The 8,870-nt window shown below is 40.4% G+C and overlaps 1 protein-coding gene across 1 annotated transcript in view; it reads right to left on the bottom strand.

Moving 5' to 3' along the window:
- The window catches only part of LOC104954331 (brain-enriched guanylate kinase-associated protein), a 31,237-nt gene extending 25,530 nt beyond the window's left edge, over window positions 1-5,707 (bottom strand). Inside the window, exon 1 of the mRNA XM_010781425.1 lies at window positions 5,615-5,707. The gene's annotated coding sequence lies outside the window, so the exon portion shown is untranslated. The remainder of the gene's footprint in view (window positions 1-5,614) is intronic.
- Window positions 5,708-8,870: the final 3,163 nt, after the last annotated feature.

Here is an 8,870-nt window from a genome sequence, read left to right as displayed (position 1 = left end):
GTGTGCGTGCGTGTGTGCGTGCGTGCGTGCGTGCGTGCGTGCGTGCGTGCGTGCGTGTGTTGTGCAGTTCAGGGCTGGTGTTTTCTCTATTTGACTTATATTCCTCATATTGGCTTTAGCTGAGCTTCTATATACCTGAAGACAAACTTGAGATTCACCAATAACACAACCACCTGATAAGTGAATTAATTTCACTCCATCCCCAATAAGCATGTCAATACTTTTGTTACCACAGAAGGTGTTTCTAATCTTATTGACATAAAAGCCATTTTTCCCCAATGGGGAAGCTTTCATTGGCAGAATGAGCGAAACGATGGAGAAGCTTGAGGAAACGTACTGCACATGAAATGGGAGTAAATTAAAGTCCCATCTGTAATTTACTGCTGCCAAACCTACTTACTACTGTGTGCTACTGGCAGCTCACAGCCCATCACAGTCCAATTCAAACCTGCTTTAGTGTGCTGCACAGTGCAATGCATCTTTGCACTGACTGGATCTCCATCTGTTACAGCACAACATAAGGACTTCGCCAGACTGGTCAATACCGACAGAGGATTAACATCAGGTTCATTTGGCAACTTTAGGCTGGTTTTATATGTCCATTTATCAGATCAGGGAACGTCTATTGTGGCTCTGGAGGGTGCTTTGAGGAGTCTCATAACTTTTAAAGCCTGTTTAATAAAACGGGTTATTGACTAAGAGGGGACGGTCTAGTAAAAGTAACTACAGTCACAAAATGTGAAGTCTTCTAATCTGCCTCTTGCAACCCAATTTCATGCATTTGTAATAACTACATTGAGTTCTCTTTAAACACATCTGTTCTTCCCAACTTTCTGGCAGTATTTTGGATGATAATACTCAAGTTGTGAAGTGAAATGTAATGTAATTTAAACAGCAATGTAAACAGGGATATACAATTCTCTTTAATAAAGGTCAATATATTGAGAAGAACTTGGTGAACATTAGTTTATGTCTTTGTTTCTTTGTTTTTTAAGATAGCTTTAATGTTACAAAGGTCCTGATAAAGGTTTGAATCAATCAGATTCAAGGGGGGCCAGTATAGTTTTAGACCACGGGTTGTGTTTTGGTCTTGAATAAAGCAGCCTCAGCCGGCTCTTGGCTCTGCTCCCTGTGAAGAACTCTCTGTTTATACTGGGATAATGCCATCAGCACGAGACCTTGAGTGAGAACACTATCTTCCTCTTTCTCTGCTGCTCACAATAATGTCAAGGTACAAAAAAAGAAATCTGCAAGAAATGTCTTCTGGATAGGCGCCCAATAGAAAGAGCTTTCTAAAGAAGGTGGACAATATACAGCTGAACCTCTTGGTTGTTTTGATTTTTACCTACTGTATGTTTCCCTTTTCATCAAGAAAAACAACTTCACTCCTCCTGCATTTATTTTATTTTTCGGCCCACGGCACAAATGTGAGATTGCTTTAAATTATTCTCAATGTTGTACTGCCTGGATAGTAAAAACTATAATAACAAAAAACAGTTGAATAAATAAATTGGATAAAGATGTATGTTTCATATTGCCTTGCTGTATGTATTGAGAAAGCGTTTTCTCTATCTCTCTTTCTATTGGTGTTTCCGGACATAAGTAGACAATATTTCGGCTCCAGAGCTACACAGAGCCGCAGGCCAGCATTAAATTGAGCTCTTAACCCCTTCACAACCTTTCAAAAAAGCAACAATAGACAGATACAGATACAAAAAAGAAGGGGGCAGTGCACAGATTACAATGATGTGTACAATGTGTACGCTGTGTGTGTGTAAAGACCACAGTGTTAGGATTTCTCCATTGTTAAAACTGAATGAGTTCACTCCTCACTGGAGGTTGCCACGACAACACAGTCGTGACATACCTGTGCTCCCCCGCCTGGCGGACGACGAGAAAGATACATCACTATGTAGACATGGAGGGGTTTAAAAGACAAAGTGTAGAAGGAAACTGCTGCTGCTGATTTGGGCATGTTGTATTCAGTTTGGTATATGTGTATTCTTTATGTATTAGAAAAAGTCATCCTGTTGGCATAGTGTTTGTGATTTTGGTCCAGGCTATAATGTTTGAATATATCTGAACAACTATTGGATGGATTGCCATTAGACTTAGTACTTGCTTTCATTTCCCCCTCAGAATGAATTCTAATAACTTTGATGATAATTTCACTTCTTTATGATTTTAATTTGTCCAATACTTTATTTATTTATGTATTTATTTGGTTTATCAGCAAATGCCCAACTCATGACATTCCCATCAGCATCAGTTTTACTTGTACTACATCTGAACTCTTCCCTGTTTGGGATCAATACATTGTTCTTATTCATGGCTTAAAATAAAGGTAGAATAGCCTTATTTATATATTTAGTAAAACAAATGAACATATAATCACCTTTTGAACTAATGTGGCACGTTTAGCCAATGTTAACATTTTCAGTGACTGCAGAACAGCAAGTTAAGAAACACATTGCACTCCAATCCCTCTGCAAAGCTATATCTACTGTGTTCAAACATTGCTAAGGTTGAATAAATGACTGTTCATAACCTCCTGAAATCTGAATTCAGAGACTGCAGATTATGGGATCCTCCTCAGCATACAGGGAGCACAAAGAGGTAGAAAGGGCCATGACAACATCATTTCGCCTTTGAAGAAAGGTTGCGCTTTCCACCTTCGAGGCGTTTTCTCTTTATCATCACTGCCCAGATGTGACATCTGTAAATCCACCGAGCAATACACTGCAGGAGGAGAGCAGGAGGAGAGCTGTGTCTGGCATGTAGGCTGAACATACAGCAGCATGCACAGCCCCCCAGGGTGCAATGAAGAATTTACTGAGGTGTAATGGATGTATAATACGTGTATTTATCGAGCTCATAAGAGAGCTAAGTGTGTTTGTTTGAGCTGGTGAGACCTCTTGTCTGAGGAACAACATGTTTCTTTGTAGCCCGACACACAAAAGATCATTTTGATGTAACAGGAGCAGGAATCATGACCCTGAACAAGAAAGATCAGGACTAAAGCTAAAGCATGCAACAAAGAAAGGAATAATTCATCCGAGCTGAAGCAGCTTGTGAGGGGACAGCCGGATCAGGTTAAAACCCATCTGAAGAGCTCTGCTCGTTGTATTTTGTACGAGACATTCAAATGCCACACATCTTGCTCTTTTGACACACAGTACATAGACTTTTTGTTTACAAGACACTTAAGGCCCACTGTATGGGTGCTCCAGAGGCTTATGTTGCTCCGCTGACCCTGTCCTGTTGGCTTTGACTGAGCCTTATAAATGCTGTGTGGCAGACAGGCGTTTCTCCAATAGTCCAGGGAGCGATGAGGGTGGCGAGGCGGGAAGTAAAAGAGAGAGGGAGTCTAAAGACTTAGACATGTGAGTCACAGGGGTCCGAAGCAGAATACAGATGCAGAAACAAGCCGTTGGGTAGGCCATAGGCAGATCCCTCATCAACTACCTCCAGATGCAACATATAGTCCATACTCACAAATGACTCGTGCATAAATCTCTGATCTCATCCTCATGGAAATAATTAGACGGAACAATGAGAGACTGGAGAGGTAATAAACTGCTCCGGGCTAACCTGAAGGGAGCCTTCATAAGTATAGCATCTGCCATTGGATGCTGCATACCTAGCTTAGGGAAAATACGAGAGAGGTGAACAAACAAAGCCACTTTAGGCATTTTCCTCAAAGTCTGAGAAAAGCCCAGAGGGGTTGAGATTTCTCACAGGGCCTGGGGAAAGAGTCAAAGTGGATCATGGGTAGATACAGCTGATGAAGGTAAGGGGAACATTTGTAAAGATCTAATTAAGTGAAGCCAACATCATTTTTTTTCTTAATGATTCTTTAATGAGATGCCGTTTGTTCTTATTTCTTCGCTTTTCTGTCCTATAGCAACTATGACTGGTAATAATATCTGCTCCTACAGTACAAACGTAAGGAAACTTCCACTACCTTATTGGACTCATGGAAACACTTTGAAATGTGTTGACGATCGGTGAGATTTCTTTGTTGCTTACAGAAAGTTGAACTTGTGGATGCAACATCGTCAGTCAGTCAGCAGGGACCTTTGAATGTTTAGCGCACAATGTACACTTATAATACACTTAATAATAATACTCCTTTTGGGCATTACCATTTGGATTTTATTTCCATTTGACAGTGAGATTTGGCACAAATGAACAAGTTCAGCAAATAACCTCATAAAGGGGAAATTAACAATCTAAAAAATGTAAGAATAATGGCTATTACAGCAATCGGCTGTAATCGAAAACTTGAAGCAGAAAATGGAAAATACGACTCCCCCCAAAGTTCTAATTATCTACAAGGGTAAAATCTAAATATAGCAAATGTCATAAAAACTGACTTTCCAGAAGCTTATTTTCTCTTAATGTGGCCTTCTTACCTGTGCTTCTCAAATTTTACATTCTGCATTTTGCTGTTTTGTAGGTACGAGATTATCTCAATTTACATAGTTGACATCAATCTAATTGAACTCGAGTAAAGATGATGTATTTGAACACACTTAAAGACTTGTTCATTGTAATATCAATCTCATTTAAGTGTTTGGCTGTGTATGCCAAAGTATTTATGTGTAGTTTTGGTTGTATCACCAGAAAACCTGCAATAAATCATGCTAAGAATGTCCTAAATGTACTTCATGGCAGTACAGTAGCAAAGCTTAGGACACCTGATTTTACTTGAAGTAGTGCTACAAACTTACATATCGTGGAAACAATAAAGTGCTGAAGAAGATAGCAATACTTTTAAATTGTTTTCACCCCCAGATTAATTAAAGCTCTTCCTAGTGCACAGGAAGTTTGACACTCACTTAAAGACCTAAACTTTCCCTCTGGACAGCACCTTATTCGAAGTGCTGTTTGCTTTAATTATGTAACAGGAAGCAGAGATCATCTCCTCAGAAGTCAATGGTTCCTCGCTTGCTGCAGGTGAAAGTAATTAACTTCTAGATGTTATGATCATGTTATGCTGACATGCAGATTGTAAAGACACCTGAAGGCAACACATGTAAGACTTCATGATGTAAGACTTCATGATGTACTCACTGAAATATATGAACTTATCAACTCATCAGGTAAAATGCAGCACTATGGATTTACCCTTCTCTCTTTCTCTTAATCTATACAAGGTTAAGAGTTTCTTTTAATGAGAACAACTTGCTCTCTCATGATGCGCTTGTTCATCCATAATTGCCTCTCTGTGGTATCATACTGCCCAGAGAACGAATATAAGAGTTAATTGAAGGCTGTGAAAACATTAGCCGCCTCATTATTCTCCTGCCAATAAAATCACAATGATAGCTGAATCCACTGACCAAAAAAACAACCCAGATTTCCTTCAACTAAAGCAAACAGTCTTCAGCCGACTCTCTTAATCTGCTGCAGAGATTACAGTGACAAAAAGCTCCAACACGTTGCACAGCATGTATTCACATTCTCCAAACATAGCCTACTGCACTGTTGAACAGCAGTCTACACAACGCTTTTGTGGAAGCACTATGCAACACATGGATAGTTACTACACACACTTATCTCAGATCAGCTAATAAAACCAGGCATGCACTTCTCCTCTCTAGCACCTTACCGTTGATATGCTTTTCGCGTCATTGTCAGAAGATACAATCACAATGAGCCTTTGCGTCCCCTCAGAGCGGCATGCATTTAGGAAAGCCTCCTCTAATTCTGACTGAGACGGGCTGGTAGGCAGAGAGAGAGAGAGAGAGAGAGAGAGAGAGAGAGAGAGAGAGAGAGAGGGGGGGGAGGCTGATAATTGAATGGAGCAGAAGGAGGTGTTCGGAAAGAGGAGGGGTTTTACGAGTAATGGAGAGAAGAAGAAGAAGGAAAGAGAGCTGTGGTGGGGGTGTCACTACCGGGAGGAGAGCGGGTCAAAGTGAAAGTGGCTAACCTCGTGTCATGCTGCATCCTTCCATCAGATTCCTGTTGGGAAGAGAGGGGTAAAATGATTTATTTATCAAGCAGATGTGTCTGGCGCCGCGGCTGTCACTGCCTGCTGTGGAGTGCCTCTTATCTGATGTTTAACGAGATCTCAGAGCAGCCAAACAAATATCTGTTATTTCTCACTCTCTCCCATAAATATATATATCAGCATTGAGAGTTTAAGTGACAGAGGGAGAGAGCCCGAGACAGAAATTACAGATTAAAAGCGCAACGGCAAAATGCTGTGTGTTGCAGAAATGAAAAAGGGTGAGAGGCAGACTTACGTACTGAAGAACACAACAGATGAATGATAGGACATATCAAGTTCTAGCAGGAAAAGCTAAACAAAATAGAACAATTTGAAGTTTGAGAGTCAATTTAAAAGAATAGTTGAATACACTTTAAAAATACACTTTTGGCTTTGTTGCTTAGAGATAGATGAGAAGATTGGTATATTCTCATCTAATTTAAAAGAAGAAAAAAAAAAATAACAAAGAAAATGTATATCACCAAAAACAAATGTCTCCCTTCAACACATAAACATTTGAAATGTCATACAAGATAGAGGTGAGACCCCACTCCGTTACGCTTAATCACATTTTTACTACCTCATATCAAGATGGATGTGAAAGCAGTTTGTTGCACATGAATTATGCATGACATGGATTTCAGAAAACCATCTACCGTTTGCATGTTCACTTGGGCTTAATTCTTTGGTGCAGAACCAATCAGTCAATGCTCCCCTGGATCAGCGTTGGCATGGCAGAACATATACTGTATGTGCAGGCAAGGTCCAAAACAAAACAAAGAAAAATCAACATATCACCTGCAACCCTGGTGATAACGCTCAGTCATGACCATGAACCTTTTAGAGCTCAGGATACTGTTAGTGAGGGTTGTTTGTGCTGCAGCAGGTGCTTGTGTTGCATGCAGTTGCAGCCAGGCTCAGGATTTATAGTCTGTGTTCAGTGAGCTGTAATGAATGTGTCAGGTACAAAGCTTCAATACACAGGTTGTGAGAGAACAGTGTGTTTGTTTGCGTGTGTGTGTGTGTGTGTGTGTGTGTGTGTGTGTGTGTGTGTGTGTGTGTGTGTGTGTGTGTGTGTGTGTGTGTGTGTGTGTGTGTGTGTGTGTGTAGATGTGGTGTGGGTGTTACAAACAGTGTGAGTGATACAGCAGGATGACTCATACAGCTACTGAATGAGACAACGCTCGGTAATCCCCTCTGTCCATCCCTCCATCCCAGCATGCCTCTGTGCAGGGAGGGCAAGCCCAGAGGGCAAGCCCAGAGAGAGAGAGAGAGAGAGAGAGAGAGAGAGAGAGAGAGAGAGAGAGAGAGAGAGAGAGAGGGAGAGAGGGAGGCAGAGGAGGAGGGGGGTCGGCATTCCTGGAAGGCGTCATTTAATGATAATCTGCAGCAAGTATGGAAGTACATTCTTTAGGGGAAAAATGTTAAATGTTAGCCCTTATTATGCTGTCGTTAAATTACAAGTATCAGTGAAAACCATTTGAACCAACCACCAAATTATGATTATAGTTCATTTACATCAGCAAAGGTTGTGAAGACTGCAATTAGCATGATCCTATTCTCAAATATGACACTGAGCACAGTTTTAAATGTTACAGAGCAACACAAATCCTTGTTTTTGCTGACCTGCAGTGGCCAAACTTTCCAGCGTGCTGTAGTGATATACAAGTGTTCTCAAGAGTGAGTCACCATTAGTACACCATGACTGATGGCTGTTCTTACAGGTGCAATACCTTTGAAAAAACACAACAGGGGTTTGTTCAACCAGAGCAGACAACACAGTTTGTTTCTAACTGCTATTAAGTAAGTCCTTGCAGTTACATTTCCTAAGATTGTTATTATACTACATCCCAGCTTTGACACTATTAATGGCCAACAATTGTCTTTGATACAGCCTTTCAATGTGCTTGCATTATGTCATTATCTAAAGTCAATAGTTCATTGTGACAAGCTGGGTTCCCTCTTTCTGCATTGACAAAAAAGCATGGGACAGGAAAACATGCCTGCAATGTCTGTGCTGGTTGTAATGCAAAACCAATAAGCTGGTGCAAGAGCCGGTTTAGCAGGAGACAACATTCATTCATGAGTTTAACATTGTTGATGTTCAAACAACATGATGCAATGAATCCTCTAAGCCCTCTGCTTCACAATGATTTGGTCTTTAATGTTATTTATATCTTCACATTTCAGTGCAGGGTACAAATCTGGTAACAGTTGATGAAATTGTTGTGTACTTGAATGTTGCCGTTTATTATACTCTAGTATGTGTTTTTGTAATACTTCACCACATACTGCTGCAGAGTTGCAAGGTGTTAGCAGCTACGTAGTACCAAGTGGCATTTCCAAGCCAGAGGCTCTAAGGCACCTACAAATATGGAGGAAAGTGTTTAAATTATTCATGTATTAGCTACCTTCACACAGGCTGCCAAGCAGGATAGTAAAATGGGTTTGAAACCCAGGCTATCTTTTTCTCTTTTACTCTAGGCTCTGAGTAAATAAGCAGTAAATAAGGGTGGATATATTTTTAATAGTACATGCCAAGGGGAACCAAACTTTCCCTTTGCTATCTCTGTTGGATGTTTGGAGGGCAGAGAGATGCTAATCCATTTAAATGAGAAATAATATAGACCTTTTTCTGTAGCCATCCTTCGAGAACACCCTGGCTATGTAAATGTACATCCAGTGAGACATTTTTAATTCAAACTGCAAGTCATGCTTTCATTTCCAGACTGTGTACGAAAAGAGTGAATGAGGACATGTTTTTTTTTACATGTACTACATTTCTGTTCATGTACAGCACAACATAAATCACATTTCTTATTCACCTCACATTAATGAAGGTTGTATGGCAAGTGTGTGATGTGTCAGACCCAAT

Source organism: Notothenia coriiceps, unplaced genomic scaffold, assembly GCF_000735185.1.
Source record: "Notothenia coriiceps isolate Sejong01 unplaced genomic scaffold, NC01 NC01_scaffold00023268, whole genome shotgun sequence".
NCBI lineage: Eukaryota > Metazoa > Chordata > Actinopteri > Perciformes > Nototheniidae > Notothenia > Notothenia coriiceps.
The sequence above is the reverse complement of the archived record's forward strand: the minus strand, read 5'-3'. Positions and strand labels throughout refer to the sequence as shown.